The sequence below is a fragment of the Phyllobates terribilis genome, unplaced genomic scaffold (genome assembly GCF_046119375.1).
Source record: "Phyllobates terribilis strain yellow unplaced genomic scaffold, ASM4611937v1 Scaffold_517__1_contigs__length_1237599, whole genome shotgun sequence".
NCBI classification, from domain to species: Eukaryota; Metazoa; Chordata; class Amphibia; order Anura; family Dendrobatidae; genus Phyllobates; species Phyllobates terribilis.
The window spans coordinates 426,892-446,608 of NW_027363277.1; the positions used below are offsets into that span (position 1 = coordinate 426,892).

Below are 19,717 nucleotides of genomic sequence, written 5' to 3' on the forward strand. Positions count from 1 at the left end.
ATCAATATAAAAAAAGAATTAATCCGGTCGGTAAACGGCGTAACGAGAAAAAAATTCTAAACGCCAGAATTACGTCTTTCTGGTCGCTGCAACATTGTAATAAAATGCAGTAACGGGCGATCAAAACATCACATCTGCCTCAAAATGATATCAATCTCGAAATTTTATCCAACTCGACACGCAAAAAATAAGCCCTCACCCGGCCCCAGATCCCGAAAAATGGAGTTTCGGAAAATGGTGCCATTTTTTTTTAGCAAACTTTGTATTGTGTTTTCACCAAATAAAAAAGAACCTATACATGTTTGGTATCTATGAACTCGTAATGACCTGGAGAATAATAATGGCCGGTCAGTTTTAGCATTCAGTGAACGTGGTAAAAAAAAAAAAAAAAACACTGTGAAATTGCATTTTTTTGCAGTTTCACCGCACTTGGAATTTTTTTCCCATTTTCCAGTACACGATATGGTAAAACCAGTAATAACGCTTAAAAGTACAACTTATCCCGCAAAAAAATAAGCCCTCACACGGCCATATTGACCGAAAAATAAAAGGCTTTGGCTCTGGGAAGAAAGGGGGAAAAAATGATGAAACAAAAACGGAAAAAGCAAAGGTCGTTAAAGGGTTAAAAATACAATGTGATTTTCTGTTTTCTTTTCAGATTCTGTCTCTCACAGGTGAAGTGACCTACGATAAAAATTACAGAACTCTCCATTCTCTGTAGGTGGGAAAACTTGCAAAATCCAGGGGCGGAACTACCGCCTGTGCAGCCGGTTCATTGAACGGGGGCCCCCGAGGGAGAGGGGGCCCCTCCAGCCTCCAGCAGGGCCGCCATCAGGGCATGACTGCCCTGACTCCAGCATGGGGCCCGGCCGGTCGGGGCCCCTTCGGGACCCCCCTCTTGTGCGTCTCTTCATGGAGCCCCCCCGCAGGACCTCCCGCCGTCACATGACCGGAGATGTCCCTGCGCTCCACATGGTTCCCCGGCACCATGCTGAGCGCAGGGACATCTCCGGTCATGTGACGGCGCCGGCACAATACTTACCCCTCCCCGTGCCTCCGCAGCGTCTTCCGCGTCCTCTGACTGTGACGTCTCAGGTCAGAGGGCGCGGTGATGTCTTTACACCGCACGCGCTCTCTCCTGACCTGTCACAGTGCAGAGCGGGAAGACGCGGGCGACGCTGGAGTCCGGAGCAGCGCCAGCAGCAGGTAAGAAGTGAGGTGAGTATTGGATTTTTTTATTTTTTTCATGTATGGGGCATGGGGCATTATATGGTGGGGGGAGAGTGGGTGTGACATCCTGCATGGGGCATTATATGGTGGGGGGGTGTGTGACATCCTGCATGGGGCATTATATGGTGGGGGGATGTGTGACATCCTGCATGGGGCATTATGAGGGGGGAACAGCCTGCATGGAGCATTACATGGGGCCAATATTCTGTATGGAGTGTTATATGGGGGTCAGTATTCTGTATGGAGCATTATATGGGGGACAGTATCCTGTATGGAGCGTTATATGGGGACCAGTATCCTGTAGGGAGCATTATATGGGGACCAGTATCCTGTATGGAGCATTATATGGGGACCAGTATCCTGTATGGAGCATTATAAGGGGGTCAGTAACCTGTATGGAGCGTTATATGGGGGCCAGTATCCTGTATGGAGCATTATAAGGGGGTCAGTATCCTGTATGGAGCATTATATGGTGCCCATAATACTGTATGGAGGACTATACTGTCCGGTCTGCACTGTGCGCTGTGAGGATTTGCCGGTTTCTGGGCTATTGTAGAATTCACAATAGATATCGCTCGTGTAATGGGGCATTGTAAGGGGGGAACAGCCTGCATGGAGCGTTATATGGGGGCCAGTATTCTGTATGCAGTGTTATGTGGGGCTCACTACAGTCTGTGTCCGCCCCTGGCAAAATCAGCAGCGTATCAAATACTTATTTTCCCCACTGTACTAATAGCACACAGCACTCACATAATATACCAGCAGGTGGGATTAGGTTTGGGGGGCTCCTGTCCAGCGGCCACAGAATAACTGTTGCGGCCGCTGGTCCTGAAAACTGATTTCCTCCTCTCTAGTCTCTAGCGATGCATGTAGGTGTATTGTGCTGATTACACTGCCCCCTAGTGTCCAACAATCACTCTGCATAACATTTTCAAATGCAAATATCTGATATTTAGTTCTGTGTTACACCCAGACAGATGAACCGCTGTATACTCACACGTATCAGATTCCTGAATATTTGGAAGCTTTACTAGTTTTTTTTTTATCACAAAACATGGAGATGTCAGGGATTGAACCCAGGGCCTCATACATGCAAAGCATGCGCTCTACCACTGAGCTACATCCCCTGTATGGACACCCATGGATTTGTTCTCATCTCCAAGAGACACTAATCTATGACTATCTACTAATAGATTTTCTCTATTATTTTTTCTCTTTTATAATCATGCAGCATAAATAACATCATATTCTCATAGTCTGGACTATTAGGGACAAGACAAAACTATTTTTCTTTAATTTTTTCATTATTTGTTTATATTTAAAATATGGGGAAAAAAGGAGGCGATTTTATTTTTTATGCCTTTTATTGAACAGATTAAAAAAAAATGCAATTCTCCTTTTCCCGTATTTTAAAGAGATTGTTCCCTACTGGATGGCGCTTTTCTATTGTCCCAATGAATTAAGAAGAAAGCATAGAGCACTTACCTCCCAGATACGCACCGTGACAAGCACTGCACCCCATGATGATCTCCTGATATTGCTTATGCCTCATGATTGGTTGCAGGCCATCAGCGGCGGTAGAAAGGCGGCATCACCTGCAGGAGAGATTACACTCTTGTGTCAGTGTGAGCCGGCTGTCGTGGAGAGCAGTCACATTAGTGACTGCTGATGTGACTCTTCTCCAAGTCATCCGGATTGTCGTGGGACAGTATGGATTATATTCACGGCAGACAGGTGAGTATTATGGTGGTTTACTACTTTTTGTCGTTTACAGGTGACAAGGGCATCAGGGATTAGGTGTTAAGGTGAGCATTATGGTGTTTTTTTATTTTTTTCTCTTTTACAGGGGACAAAGGCTTTGGTGAATTAGGTGTAAAGGTGAATATAATACTTTTTTATTTTTATTTTAATAAAGGAGTGTTTGTCTTTATTTCAAATAAAGGACTTTATTCTGGGTGTTTTTTTTTACAATCTGATTATTGGGTTAGTAATAGGGAGTCTTATAGATGCCTCTCCATTACAAACTTGTGGGCTTGATGTTAGCGGCCATAAAACAGCTGACGTCAACCCCACAATCATTAACCCACTTGTCATCGCATCAAGACAAGTGGGAAGAGCAGAGGCTAAGCATCAGATTTGGCACATTTTATTGATGTACCATTTCTGGGGCGGATGAGAGCTGATGTTTTTAGTCTAGGAGGGGCCAATAACCATGGCCACTTCCTAAGCTATTAATATCAGCTCGCAGCTGTCTGTTTAGCCTTTGATGGTTAGTGAATATAGGGGGACCCCACATCAATTTTTGTTTGGGGTCTCCCCTATAATAAGCAGTAAAGGCTAAGCAAACAGCTGTGAGCTGATATTAATAGCCTGGGAATCTTTATGGCTATTGGCCTGTTCCCAAATAATATCAGCCACCAGCCGTTGATTTTCCCTTTGCTGATTATAAAAATTACGAGGGACCCCACTTCTCTTTTTTTATTAACAAGCACAGTAAAATACACACCTAAAGTAACCTTAGTTCGCTGCCACTAGGTGTTCCAGCAGCTGGAAACGTCCAAAACCTAAAATGTCCCTCAAAGTTTCCCATGAGGTTTCTGGGCCTTGCAACTGCCGGGAGACCCGGTGGCTTTGAACTCTACAAGGTTACCGGAGTTCAAGCCACCGGGTCTGACGGCGGTAGCTCTAATGCGAGACTTTTGAATGCCGGAGTGCTGGACATGCGCCGGGAGCTGAATGCAGCTCATATCATTGTTGCCTGAGATCAGCGCGAGCAGGCGACAGTGATGGAAATTGTAGTCAGCAAGCCCAGTGTACATTATGTGTAAAATAAAGAATTAGATTAAAAAAACAGAGGGGGCTCTGGCCAAATTTTCATAACCAGCAGAGGGAAAGCCGTCTGCTGGGGGCTGATATTACTAGCCAGGGAAAGGGGCCATTAGCCCAAAATGTTCCCTGGTTATTAATAACAGCTATCAAAAGACTGACCGTCACTTCCAAAACAGAAAACTGGTCTGTACAGGTGCTTACTAAGAGTTGCCATCTATATAACTAACAAATAAAGTAGCACTCTGTAGCGCTATAGCATGAAAACATGAAATGTATGAAATTTGAATTGCATTACTGCTCTAGAAAATAGAAATAAATGAGAATTCTTAGCGCATAAATTAGCCAATTCATGTGTACCCGATAGCCATGGTAAGGCGACTCTCGTTGCCAGGAACCTACCTAGTGTGAATCCAATCTTATACTAAAGTCTACATGTATATGGGAGGGTAGGATCCTGCTATAATTAAAACCACCTGAGGCTTAGGGGTGGAGTGATCATTCAGAAATCCTATGTATACAAATATCAAAAGACTGACCGTCACTTTCAAAACAGAAAACCGGTGTGTACAGGTGCTTACTAAGAGTAGCCATCTCCATATATAACCAACAAATAAAGTAGCACTCTGTAGCGCTATAGTATGCAAACATACTATTGTTATAGTTACAGTGGTGGCCAAAAGTATTGGCACCCCTGCAATTCTGTCAGATAATACTCAGTTTCTTCCTGAAAATGATTGCAATCACAAATTCTTTGGTCTTATTATCTTCATTTAATTTGCTTGCAAGGAAAAAACACAAAAGAGAATGAAGCAAAAATCAAATCATTGATCATTTCACACAAAACTCCAAAAATGGGCCGGACAAAAGTATTGGCACCCTCAGCCTAATACTTGGTTGCACAACCTTTAGCCAAAATAACTGGGAACAACCGCTTCCGGTAACCATCAATGAGTTTCTTACAATGCTCTGCTGGAATTGTAGACCATTCATCTTTGGCAAACTGCTCCAGGTCCCTGATATTTGAAGGATGCCTTCTCCAAACTGCCATTTTGAGATCTCTCCACAGGTGTTCTATGGGATTCAGGTCTGGACTCATTGCTGGCCACCTTAGAAGTCTCCAGTGCTTTCTCTCAAACCATTTTATAGCGCTTTTGGAAGTGTGTTTTGGCTCATTGTCCTGCTGGAAGACCCATGACCTCTGAGGGAGACCCAGCTTTCTCACACTGGGCCCTACATTATGCTGCAAAATTTGTTGGTAGTCTTCAGGCTTCATTATGCCATGCACACGGTCAAGCAGTCCAGTGCCAAAGGCAGCAAAGCAACCCCAAAACATCAGGGAAATTCCACCATGTTTGACTGTAGGGACCGTGTTCTTTTCTTTGAATGCCTCTTTTTTTTCCTGTACACTCTATGTTGATGCTTTTTCCCAAAAAGCTAGACTTTTGTCTCATCTGACCAGAGAACATTCTTCCAAAACATTTTAGGCTTTCTCAGGTAAGTTTTGGCAAACTCCAGCCTGGCTTTTTTATGTCTCGGGGTAAGAAGCGGGGTCTTCCTGGGTATCCTACCATACAGTCCCTTTTCATTCAGACGCCGACGGATAGTACGGGTTGACACTGTTGTACCCTTGAACTGCAGGGAAGCTTGAACTTGTTTGGATGTTAGTAGAGGTTCTTTATCCACCATCCGCACAATCTTGCGTTGAAATCTCTCGTCAATTTTTCTTTTCCGTCCACATCTAGGGAGGTTAGCCACAGTGCCATGGGCTTTAAACTTCTTGATGACACTGCGCACGGAAGACACAGGAACATTCAGGTCTTTGGAGATGGACTTGTAGCCTTGAGATTGCTCATGCTTCCTCACAATTTGGTTTCTCAAGTCCTCAGACAGTTCTTTGGTCTTCTTTCTTTTCTCCATGCTCAATATGGTACACACAAGGACACAGGACAGAGGTTGAGTCAACTTTAATCCATGTTAACTGGCTGCAAGTGTGATTTAGTTATTGCCAACACCTGTTAGGTGCCACAGGTAAGTTACAGGTGCTGTTAATTACATGAATTAGAGAAGCATCACATGATTTTTCAAACAGTGCCAATACTTTTGTCCACCCCCTTTTCTAGGTTTGGTGTGGAATTATATCCAATTTGGCTTTAGGACAATTCTTTTTGTTTTTTTTCATTGAAGACAAATTAAATGAAGATAATAATACCAAAGAGTTTGTGATTGCAATCATTTTCAGGAAGAAACTGAGTATTATCCGACAGAATTGCAGGGGTGCCAATACTTTTGGCCACCACTGTACTATTGTTATACTTTAGGAGGGCTAAATCTACACCTTGCTGGTGATCCACTGACCAGCCCACCCGAGGCGTCCACAGGGAATCTGCCAGGTAGGAAGATTACCAGTCCAGCTCCTGTTCTAATAGATAGTTTTGTGGATTTGGGGTAACTGAGTGATAGGGACACATTATTATAGGGGCACGAGACACCCAGGTAAAATCCATGTATGTCATGTAGGATGGCCCTGGTGGTACAGAAAAGTAAAAAAACTGATGATTTTTTTAGAGGCATTTGTATACTTTACCTTCTATTATTATTTATTCTATTTTCACTTATTTATATAACCTGATCATTTCCCTGACAGGTCGGTGAGTTGTTTATTGTTTAGCAATAATGTATCACCCACAACTATAAATGATAAAGAATAACATTCCATTCTTATCATTTACAGCAGAGGATAATTTATACCATATATAACATGTATATAATATCTACCAAAGCGAAAAAACGACTATTTACAAACATGGAGAAAACTGATTTTTCTATCTTTTCCAACACAGATTTATATACATTTATATTCTATTAATCAGATGGGATATTTCTATTCCACATTCTCTGCCACATTCACCAGTTGGCAGCAAACATGGCGGCCTGGCTGCTCTGATGTCACAATGCTCAGGATTAGGGGGTCACTCAGTTATGATGTCATAATGACATCATGGAATGTCCTGAGGGTATATAATCTCTGAGCACTGTGACATCAGCGCCATTTCTTGAGTTGATGCTTTTGCTGAGACTTCACTTTGGTTGTGGAAGAGCGAACTAGTTTGTGTTACACATCTGGTGATTACTTCCATTTCTTCTTCTTGATCTTTGATCAGAGCACAATAACACCGGTGCCACCGGAGAGCTTAGTTCTCCAATATTCTATCAGCCAGCTCCAGGTACCTAAGTCATGAGCGCCCGGGAGCTGCGCCAGCTGATTGCTGACAATGAGGCATGGCTGCGCCGACCAGAAAATCAAGGTAAGTGAAATATTTGGGGGAGATAGACAATATTCCCACACTATAGGGCTTTCCTGGGAGGAGATATCCCTGGGGTATGATGGCACACATTTCAGGACAGACAGTGCAGGCTTACTAAGGCCAAAATAAAGTCAATTCTTTCTAGGGTTCCCCTCTCCCTAAACACCACAGCAGTAGAAGGACCCATCACTATAGCCAAAATAATTCAGATAAATTCTTATTTGTTTATAGGTCAGGCCATAATTGTCCATGGACGGAGGAGGTCTCCTCCAAGAGATCAGGAAAGACCTTCTACCAGTGATGGAAGGAGGTCTTCTCCAAGAGATCAGGAAAGACCTTCTACCAGTGATGGACGTCAGAGAGACAGCAATGCTATCACTGAGAGGAGAGGGAGACGGGCCAGAGATCCCCCACGGCGTAGAGGACAGGAAGAGAGCAGGGATAGAAGCCGCTCTCCTCTAAGACCAGCCCCTGCAGAGCCCTCCGGAGAGAGCAGCAGGGATGGCGGCCGTCCCCTCCCACCCATTCAACTGGAGGAAGTGGGTGTGATGACACCACCACTGCCACAGGTGGAGCCACCTGCACAAAACCTACCTGTGCAGGAGAGACCTTCTACCAGTGATGGACGGTCTCCTCCAAGAGACGAGGAAAGACCTTCTACCAGTGATGGACGTCAGAGCGACAGCAATGCTGTGGAGCCACCTGCACAAAATCTACCTGTGCGGCAGAGGCGGCAGCATTGGGTTCGCAGGAGAGCACTGCTAATTGCAAATCTCCCAACAAGGGATGTAACCGCACAGGAGGAGGCCGAGTCATGTATCATCTGTATGACCGAATATGAGATCGGAGAGCAGGTCACGGTCCTTCCATGTGACCACACCTTCCATCAGGGATGTATTACTAGATGGCTCCGCTCCAACCCTCTGTGCCCCCTGTGCCGTAACCACTGCTTCCATTGAAGCACCATGTTCATGGTGCAGACAGTGGTGGAGAACATACTGACCCCAGCCCAGGTAAGGGAGCAATGCATACATTAACACTACATTCATTACAAAACTGTAAAAAATATCACCTTTAACCTCCTGCTGTTCTGATCTCTCTTTAGTTTACCATCAGCTTTGGTCAACATCTTACCAAGCATGAAGGGCCATGAACACCCCAAAAACACCAGATGGTAAGTCACCTCTCATTCCCGCTGCCCCATGATATCTATATCACATGTGACATATAAGTAATTGTTCTTTTCTCCTTTTCATAGAAGGATGATCCAAGTCTGGAGAACATTGAGGAATTAGATCAGAATGACTTGTCCTTCATGTAAGTAGATATTAGAATTTGCTTTTTTATATTTTCCAGCTGATTATTAACTTTTTACTGGGAATCTATTGATGAGATGTAATAATTTGGTGTCTTCTCTTTACAGAAATCTGCAGAAGTTACAGATCATTTCCATAATGATCCACAGATCCCTCATCTGCTTCATAGAGACCCTGATTCCATCATGTGCAGAGATGCTGATAACAGCTGCAGCCCCAGACTATGATATCCTCATATATTCCATTATTTGTCCAAATGTTCCTAAAAATACATAATATTTACCATCTCTATGTCTGGTTGTGACTTCACTATATAGAATGTTGTTACGTAACATTAGCAGCACATAATGATAAGTGAGGGAGGGATTTACCATTAGTTGGTATAGGGGTAGTGGCAACAGATAAAGGGGATGTCCAGCTCTTTTATATTGATGGCTTACCCTTAGGATAGGCGACCCATATCAGATTAATGGGGACGCGACCCCCGGCACGCGCGATCAGCTGTTCTTGGTGCCGGTTGGATGTGATTATTTGCAGACTGGAACAGCACAGTGCCAACAACTGCATAGTGGCTACAGCGGGGTACTGCAGATCATATGAATAGGGTCAGGTGTGCAGTACCCGGAATCGGCCACTATATAGCTGGCAGAGCAGTACAGCACGGGCGCTGGCACCGCGTCCCACATTGCTTTAAACTGCTCGCGATACTCATCTCTCCACGTTCCTCCGCAGCTCCGGTGTCTTCTGACTCTGTGACGTCTCAGGGCAGAGGGTGCGATCACTACAGCGCCCCCTCTGTGCTGGGCAGTCACAGTGCAGAGAGCCGGAACACGCTGTGGAGACAGGACCTGCGGCCAGCGGGGAACAAGGAGAGGGTAGTATTTGATTATTATTTTTTTTCTGTATGGAGCATTATATGGGGCCCATACTGTATGGAGCATTATATGGGGCCATACTATATTGAGCATTATATGGGGCCATACAGTATGGAGCATTATATGGGGCCATACTATATTGAGCATTATATGGGGCCATACAGTATGGAGCATTATATGGGGCCCATACTGTATGGAGCAATACATTGGATACGGAAAGTATTTAGACCCCTTTAAATGTTTCACTCTTTGTTTCATTGCAGCCATTTGGTAAACTCTAAAAAGTTCATTTTTTTCCTCATTAAAGTACACTCTGCACCCCATCTTTACTGAAAAAAAAACTGAAATGTAGAAATTTTTGCTAAATTATTAAAAAAGAAGAACTGAAATATCACCCTAACCCTATGCATATTTTCTCATTGCTGTAAACCCCTCCATGGAGCTGTAGCACTAAAGCACTAGGATAGCAGGTCACAACTATGCAGTGTGTGGTCTATAAATGAAGGTAAAATCATAATAGAAATATGGTATCACTTTTGGGATTCTGGGATCAACGAGCGATGAGTTATCCCAGAAGTTTTTAATAAAATGTGCAGGCTAGAGCCCAGTCCCTGTGACGTCATCCCAGGGGGGTCTCTCCCTTCAGCATAAAATAGTTGGCTGGGGGGTATAGATACTATAAGCAATGGGTCATATTCGATAACGTTCAAATCAAATCCACCTATATTGAATCGTCTCAGCGATCTTATAGTAAGTCTCTTCTTTAATCCTTATTATTTGGTGTAACTATTAATGTATTGTATTGTCTCCTTTTGTAAACATTTTTGTATAGTTTTCCTAAACACTGCCTCCCATTTGGATTAAATATAAAATCTAATCGTTCTGTTTCTTTTGTCCTGTAATCGTTCCCTTCCCAGAAGCCATACACTACCAGAATGCAGGCGTTTGGCCAGGCAAGGCCTTGTACTATATTTCAAACTCGGCCGGTGGTGGCAGCGAGTAATATTAATAATTGGGCTATTGTGAAGCTGGCAGTGACTGTACAGAGGGCATTAACATATATTCCATATGTTGGAATCCCTGATGAAATCCTGACACAGTGACAGCATGGTGAGATATAGAGTGATCTCTGTGGAATACATGACAATGGAGATGCCAGGGACTGAACCTGGGGCCTCATACATGCAAAGCATGCGCTCTACCACTGAGCTACATCCCCTGCATGTGTGTTATGCTCATATGCAAAACCCTAAGGGTATGTTCACACTTATTTGAAAGCAGAAATTTCTGCAGCATTTCCACATCTCTTGGCAGGAAAAACGCAGCAGCAAAAACGTGCTTTTTTTCCTGCATTTTTCTAGCGTTTTTAGACAGCAATAAATGACATGGAGATAGATAATAGAGATAGATTGATTAGATAGATAGACAGATAGACAAATATATTGACCTACAGACGTACAGAGAGACATTTAGACATAGCGACAGACATATAGACAAATAATTGCACAACCACCCAACATATAATAACTTTGCACCCTGTGGAGCTTATCAGGCAGCTTTTAATGATTAAATAAAAAAACAAACAAAAAAAAAATGACGTGGTGTATCCCCCCATGTAACCAGCAAAGTTAATTAAAGCAGACAACTGAGAGCTGATATTATCAGGCTGGGAAGGTCCCTGGTGATTGTGCATAAACATACCAGCCCGCAGCACAGCCCTCCTTGTGCTCGCCAGAGGTAGCGTGACTGCCATTAGGTACCGAGATGAGATCCTCAGACCTCTTGTGAGACCATATGCTGGTGCGGTTGGCCCTGGGTTCCTCCTAATGCAGGACAATGCCAGACCTCATGTGGCTGGAGTGTGTCAGCAGTTCCTCCAAGATGAAGGCATTGAAGCTATGGACTGGCCGCCCGTTCCCCAGACCTGAATCCGATTGAGCACATCTGGGACATCATGTCTCGCTCCATCCACCAACGTCACGTTACACCACAGACTGTCCAGGAGTTGGCGGATGCTTTAGTCCAGATCTGGGAGGAGATCCCACAGGAGACCATCCACAGACGGTCTGGCTTTCAAAGGGTCGCTTTTAAGGGGCTAGAAATGAAATATGCCAGAAATGGGCCAGAAGTGACCAGAAGGTACAAAGAACCATTTACTACGTGTACTTAGATTCTCTTTCTCATTCTCCCTTACACTTTCATCATGCTTACATATGCTTTTACTGTTTTTGCCCCCCTAATCCTCCCTCTCCTTCGCTATTCCCACACCCCAGCACCCTCTAACCAAATCATCATCTCTCCTTCCCTCCTTCCTCCCCATGTAACTTCGTCTACAGATCTGCTCCTCAACCTCAGATCAATCCTCCCAAAACATAAAACAAGCCGAACACTCTCTTTCTCCCACCTGCTCTCCTTCTCTCTGCTTCTCCTCACTGCTGGCGACATATCTCCCAATCCTGGACCCCCACAGCTTGCACCCTCCACCAACTCCCCCACCTGTCGCATCAAACCAACTGCAAACTACTGCAACCCCTCCTACGCAAAACCGGTCCCCCTGACGCCCACCCCGCTGCTCCCTCTCTCTGGAGCACTGTGGAATGCATGCTCTGTCTGCAACAAGCTCCATTTGTCCACGACCTCTTTACCTCTCATCATCTCTCCTTCCTGGCCATCACAGAGACATGGCTAACACCCCCTGACACTGCCTCTCCTGCTGCGCTGTGTTACTGTGGCCTCCACTTCACCCACATTCCTCGCCCTGGAAACAGACATGGTGGAGGAGTGGGTCTTCTCCTCTCTAACAATTGCACCTTGAGCCCTACTCCTCCTCTTCCCTCCCTTATTCTCCCTTCTTTTGAAGTCCACTCTGTCCGCATTTACTCTCCCTCCAACCTCCAAGTGGCTGTCATATACCGACCCCCGGGCCCGATCACTGCCTTTATCGACCAATTCTCCACCTGGCTTCTTTACTTTCTCTCAGCTGACATTCCCACAATCATCATGGGCGATTTCAACATCCCCACTGACACTCGCCAGTCAGCAGCATCAAAACTCCTGTCGCTTACTTCATACTTTGGACTTACTCAGTGGTCCTCCTCAGCCACCCACACAGATGGACACACACTAGACCTCATCTTCACCCGACTCTGCTCCCTATCTAACCTCAAAACCTCCCCACTACCCCTATCTGACCACCATCTACTCACCTTCTCATCCCTGTCCTCCTCACCTGTCACCCATGTCCGGCAGCTAGCACGCCCCTGCAGAAACCTTGCACATCTAGACACTCACAAACTCTCTGACTCTGTTCTACCACTGACATCCATATCCTCACTCCATGACACAGACAGCGACACTGCTTTCTACAATGCCACTCTCGCATCAGCTATTGACTCGGTCGCCCCTCTTATGCATGGTAGAGCGCGACGAGCCAACAAGCAACCCTGGCACAACAACCTCACTAAACAGCTTCGATTAGCGCCCAGGGTTGCGGAGCGGCGTTGGAAGAAAACACATACTCAAGAAGACTTCACTGCATTCAAACAAGCAACGCTCGCATTCAAATCAGCACTCACCTATGCTAAACAGGCCTACTCCACAACCCTCATATCCTCCCTATCCTACAACCCCAAACAGCTATTCAACACTTTTAACTCTCTCCTCCGCCCTCTACTGCCGCCTCCGACCTCCCTCATCTCTGCCGCACACTTCAAAAACAAGACCAAACATGGCAAATCTTTACTGTCCGACCACCACAACCCCTTTGTTTTCCACACCATTTCCTTAACCCCATAACCTCCCTTCCCAACATTACTGAAAGAGACCTTACTCGTCTCCTCTCCAAATCACACCTCACCACATGTGCACTCGACCCCAAGAAACCTCACCCCCACACTCGTCCCATCCCTAACCCATCTCTTCAACCTATCACTATCCTCTGGTACCTTCCCTGCTGCCTTCAAACATGCCGCAATCACGCCCATCCTCAAAAAGCCATCCCTCAACCCATTCGCCCTGTCCAGCTATCGCCCCATGTCGCTGCTCCCATTTGCCTCCAAACTCCTTGAGCAACACGTTCACGCCGAACTTTCCTCCCACTTTTCATCTAACTCTCTCTTCGACAACCGACAATCCGGCTTCCGCCCCCACCATTCCACCGAAACTGCCCTTACCAAAATCACCAATGACCTGCTCACAGCCAAAGCTAACAGACAATTCACTGTACTCCTTCTTCTTGACCTGTCCTCTGCTTTCGATACAGTTGACCACTGACTCCTACTACAGATCCTCTCTTCCTTTGGCGTCAAAGACCTTGCCCTATCCTGGATCACCTCATACCTTTCTAACTGCACATTTAGCGTCTCCCACTCCCACACTACCTCCTCATCCCATCCTCTCTCTGTTGGAGTCCCTCAAGGCTCTGTCCTGGAACCCCTACTCTTCTCAATCTATACCCTTGGCCTGGGACAGCTCATAAAGTCCCATGGCTTCCAGTACCATCTGTACGCTGACGACATTTAGATCTACCTCTCTGGCCCAGATGTCACCTCTCTGCTGTCCAGAATCCAAGCATGTCTATCAGCCATATCCTCCTTCTTCTCCTCCCGCTACCTCAAGCTCAATGTGGACAAAACTGAACTCATTATCTTTCCACCATCTCGCATATCCTTCCCACCTGATCTTTCTATCACAATAAATGACATCACTCTTTCCGCTGTACCGACAATCCGCTGCCTCGGAGTAACCCTTGACTCTGACCTGTCCTTCAAACCCCACATCCAAGCTCTCGCCACCTCCTGTCACCTCCAGCTCAAAAATATTTCCAGAATCCGTCCTTTCCTCAACCCTAACTCTACTAAACTGCTTGTGCATGCCCTCATCATCTCCCGCCTCGACTATTGCAACATCCTCCTCTGTGGCCTCCCTGCTAACACTCTCGCACCCCTCCAGTCTATCCTCAATTCTGCTGCACGAATTGTTCATCTCTCGCCTCGCTACTCCTCTGCTAAGCCCCTTTGCAAATCGCTTCACTGGCTCCCATTCCCCCAGTGTATCCAGTTCAAACTACTAACACTGACCTACAAAGCCATCCATAACCTCTCTCCTCCGTACATCTCTGAACTAATCTCCCGATATATTCCCTTACGTAACCTCCGGTCCTCCCGAGACCTCCTTCTCTCCTCCACACTTATCCATTCCTCACCCAATTGCCTCAAAGATTTCTCCCGAATATCCCCCATCCTCTGGAATTCTGTGCCTCAACACGTCCGATTATCCACCACATCCGGATCCTTCAGACGGAACCTGAAAACCCATCTCTACAAGAAAGCTACAGCCTGCAATGACCCTGCTGCCTCCTCATCAACACCGGAACTACTGCAACCCCCAACCTACTGTCTCCTCCCCACTCCTGTAGAATGTAAGTGTGATGCCTCATGCTCGAAAAAGCCCTTTAGTTTACCCTGGGTGATGGGGGACTCGGAGTCGGATCCTGTGATGGAGAGATGGGGTGTGCAGCATCGGCGTCCCTGCCTTCTGCTAGGCAGGGACGCCGTCCCTCTCACCTCCGCGCTCCTCACATGGGTCCCTCCGGCGCTCCTGCCTCTGTCGGCGCAGCAGCGTCCCTGTCCCATGTCAGTCAGGGACACCGTCTCTCTCGCCCCCCGGCTCCTGGCGCGGCTTCTCCCTGCTCTCCGTTCCCTGCTGTGGCCGGCACGCGTTCCTCCTCCAGCAGAGTGCTTATGGCGCGCATGCGCGCACTCCCCCCCTCTTAAAGGGACGCCGCGCGTCTTTCTAAAATGTCCCCGGCCAATGGCCAGAGGGCTTGCCATATTTAAGGCACCTCCTCCAAAATGGAGGTGCCCGAGCAACAGTTGTCGCACTGTGTCTTCACCTCTGCTTCAGCCCTCAGGTCCCTTCGCTAGTCTGACTAGTCCAGCCTGTTTCCTGCCTGTCACAAGTCTGCTACCTGGAAGCACCTGCCAGCACTCGCTGAGTCTATCCTCCTGCTTACCTGGAAGCACCTGCCAGCACCTGCTGAGTTATCTACCTGCTTATCCAGAAGCGCCCGCCAGCACCTGCCACGGCTATCCACCTGCTTACCCGGAGGCATCTGCCAGTACCTGCCGTGTCTATCTGCCCGCTGGGTTGAAGGTACCTGCCGTTTACCCAGAGACTGTCCCCGTCACTTGCCATGACCACCTGCCTGACTACCCAGAGACTGTCCCCGTCACTTGCCGTGACCACCTGCCTGTCTACCCAGAGACTGTCCCTTCACTTGCCGTGACTACCTGCCTGTCTACCCAGAGACTGTCTCCGTCACTTGCCGTGACCACCTACCTGTCTACCCAGAGACTGTCCCCGTCACTTGCCGTGACCACCTGCCTGTCTACCCAGAGACTGTCCCCGTCACTTGTTGTGACTACCTGCTTGCCTCCCCTGGGAGTCACCCGCTTCCTTACAAGGACTTCCCCTTTGTATTGCAGCTCAGAGGTTCCACCTCCCGGACCCGTTACAGGGTGCAGCCGTGGCCCAGACCCGACCCATGCTCAGGGCCGTCACATTAAAAAGAGATGGTGTGGGCTCATCCGAGTTGAGTGGCTGATTTACGACTACGCCACCTGTGGCACCTGGTGAAGGCCACCAGCGCCGCCGCAGTCCGCTGAGGCATGGTGTTATGGCGGCCAGAGTTATTACTACTCCCCACAGGCGGAGCAAGGCCTCAAGGCAGGTAGACAGGAGGATGGGGGTAGTAGTAGAGGAGACGGGCACCGCGTCGTGCGGTGTAGCGCAGAATAAACAGTCCGGAGGCCATAGGAGTGAACTTCCAAGGCTTTACTCACTTTAGAGATGGCAGAAGGAAGGCGACTCCCTGCTCCCCGCGGAGTCCTGCGGTCACCAGGGACGGGGGTCCGACAACCTCCAAGTAAGTCCAGCATTCAGTCGGGACCCTTCACCAGAGTGTTCCTGAACTACATACCGAATCCTTTCCTGTCCGTGTATGCGCAAATAGGCTGGGTCTCCCTCTGAGCTCCTCTCAGAACTAGGGCACGGGTGGCAGCTCCGCTCCGTCCGATACCCGGTGGGATCCTCTGGGCCTACCGGGCTTTCCCGACCAGACATGGAGTAGCAAGGTCGGGTGTCGGGGGCTGGTACCCCTCTTGCAGCCGGACTCCCTCTGAATATATCAGCATGGCGAGGACAGGTGGCGTACACCTCTCCGTCTGCATCCTGCCTGGGATTCATTTGCTATGGAGCCACACTCTTAAGCTCCTGGCCTTCTTGGTCGTGGTCCTTGACCGGGTCGAGACATTCCTTGTCTACAACCTACCCCTCGTCCCAAGGCCGGGGTACGAGGGCCGTGTCTCCCTCCCCTGCAGGTCCACACAGGATCCACACTCAGGGAGGGAAATCACAGTCACACACAGTGTTTGACAGCGCAACACGACTGCTTGACAGACAAAGACCTAGATCAAAGATCGCTTTTATTTAAATATGAAATTTAAAGTGTAACTAACCTCCACCCTCACCCACTAACTGGTTCCCCTAACTCTTGGTTTCCCAGTTTCCCTGTAACCAGGGGAGCAGCACCTAGTGCATACTTGCTCCCTCTGGTGGAGAAATGTAGTGTTGGATGCAAAGGTTGGGTCACGACTATCACACCGGTCTTACCTCAGAGGAGGAACACCACACTCCATTAGAGAAGTGCAGCATCCCTGTGGCGGTCGAACCCTCAGGGGCGCCACATAAGCTTGCAAGGGCAGGGTCCTCTTCCCTCCGTACCAGTCTATCATTTTTAGTTTGTTTACTGTAAGTGATATTTTTACTTGGTATGTAACCCCTTCTTATGTACAGCACCATGGAATCAATGGCACTATATAAATAAATAATAATAATAATGTGGCTGGAGTGTGTCAGCAGTTCCTGCAAGATGAAGGCATTGAAGCTATGGACTGGCCGCCCGTTCCCCAGACCTGAATCCGATTGAGCACATCTGGGACATCATGTCTCGCTCCATCCACCAACGTCACGTTGCACCACAGACTGTCCAGGAGTTGGCGGATGCTTTAGTCCAGGTCTGGGAGGAGATCCTACAGGAGACCATCCGCAACCTCATCAGGAGCATGCCCAGGCGTTGTAGGGAGGTCATACAGGCACGTGGAGGCCACACACAATACTGAGCCTCATCAGGAGCATGCCCAGGCGTTGTAGGGAGGTCATACAGGCACGTGGAGGCCACACACAATACTCAGCCTCATCAGGAGCATGCCCAGGCGTTGTAGGGAGGTCATACAGGCACGTGGAGGCCACACACAATACTCAGCCTCATCAGGAGCATGCCCAGGCGTTGTAGGGAGGCCATACAGGCACGTGGAGGCCACACACAATACTCAGCCTCATCAGGAGCATGCCCAGGCGTTGTAGGGAGGTCATACAGGCACGTGGAGGCCACACACAATACTGAGCCTCATTTTGACTTGTTTTAAGGACATTACATCAAAGTTGGATCAGCCTGTAGTGTGTTATTCCACTTTAATTTTGGGGGTGACTCCAAATCCAGGCCTCCATTGGTTAATAAATGTGATTTCAATTGATGATTTTTGTGTGATTTTGTTGTCAGCACATTCAACTTTGTACAGAACAAAGTATTCAATGAGAATATTTCATTCATTCAGATCTAGGATGTGTTATTTGAGTGCTCCCTTTATTATTTTGAGCAGTGTAAATACAGTTATATAAAAAGTTTGGGCACCCCTATTAATCTTAAGCTTAATGTTTTTTAAAAATTGGTGTTTTTGCAACAGCTATTTCATTTTGATATATGTAATAACTGTTGGACACAGTAATGTTTCTGCCTTGAAATGAGGTTTATTGTACTAACAGAAAATGTGCAATCTGCATTCAAACAAAATTTGACAGGTGCATAAGTATGGGCACCCCACCAGAAAAGTGACATTAATATTTAGTAGATCCTCCTTTTGCAAAAATAACAGCCTCTAGTCGCTTCCTGTAGCTTTTAATGAGTTCCTGGATCCTGGATGAAGGTATTTTTGACCATTCCTCTTTACGAAACAATTCCAGTTCAGTTAAGTTTGATGGTCGCTGAGCATGGACAGCCCTCTTCAAATGATCCCACAGACGTTCAATGATATTCAGGTCTGGGGACTGGGATGGCCATTCCAGAACATTGTAATTGTTCCTCTGCATGAATGCCTGAGTAGATTTGGAGCGGTGTTTTGGATCATTGTCTTGCTGAAAGATCCATCCCCTGCGTAACTTCAACTTTATCACTGATTCTTGAACATTATTGTCAAGAATCTGCTGATACTGAGTGGAATCCATGCGTCCCTCAACTTTAACAAGATTCCTGGCGCCGGCATTGGCCACACAGCCCCAAAGCATGATGGAACCTCCACCAAATTTTACTGTGGGTAGCAAGTGTTTTTCTCGGAATGCTGTGTTTTTTTGCCGCCATGCATAATGCCTTTTTGTATGACCAAACAACTCAATCTTGGTTTCATCAGTCCACAGGACCTTCTTCCAAAAAAAAAATTGGCTTCTCCAATTGTGCTTTTGCATACCTCAGCCGACTCTGTTTGTGGCGTGCTTGCAGAAACGGCTTCTTTCGCATCACTCTCCCATACAGCTTCTCCTTGTGCAAAGTGCGTTGCATAGTTGACCGATGCACAGTGACACCATCTGCAGCAAGTTGATGCTGCAGCTCTCTGGAGGTGGTCTGAGGATTGTCCTTGACTGATCTCACCATTCTTCTTCTCTGCCTTTCTGATGTTTTTCTTGGCCTGCCACTTCTGGCCTTAACAATAACTGTCCCTGTGTTGTTCCATTTCCTTACTATGTTCCTCACAGTGGAAACTGACAGGTTAAATCTCTGAGACAGCTTTTTGTATCCTTCCCCTGAACAACTATGTTGAATAATCTTTGTTTTCAGATCATTTGACAGTTGTTTTGAGGAGCCCATGATGCCACTCTTCAGAGGAGATTCAAACAGGAGAACAACTTGTAAGTGGCCACTTTAAGTAGCTTTTCTCATGATTGCATACACCTGGCTATGAAGTTCAAAGCTCAATTAGGTTACAAAACCAAAAAAAGTGCTTTAGTACGTCAGTAAAAAGTAGGTAGGAGTATTTAAAACAAGAAAATG

At 46.9% G+C, this 19,717-nt stretch overlaps 2 non-coding genes across 2 annotated transcripts; both read right to left on the bottom strand.

Annotated features, from left to right (window-relative positions):
• Nucleotides 1-2,285: 2,285 nt before the first annotated feature.
• On the bottom strand, nt 2,286-2,357 carry TRNAA-UGC (transfer RNA alanine (anticodon UGC)). Its single transcript has one exon. It is a non-coding gene; the product is annotated as a tRNA-Ala (tRNA).
• An 8,345-nt stretch (nt 2,358-10,702) lies between these two features.
• Nucleotides 10,703-10,774, bottom strand: TRNAA-UGC (transfer RNA alanine (anticodon UGC)). The gene has a single exon. It is a non-coding gene; the product is annotated as a tRNA-Ala (tRNA).
• Between the last annotated feature and the right edge of the window lie 8,943 nt (nt 10,775-19,717).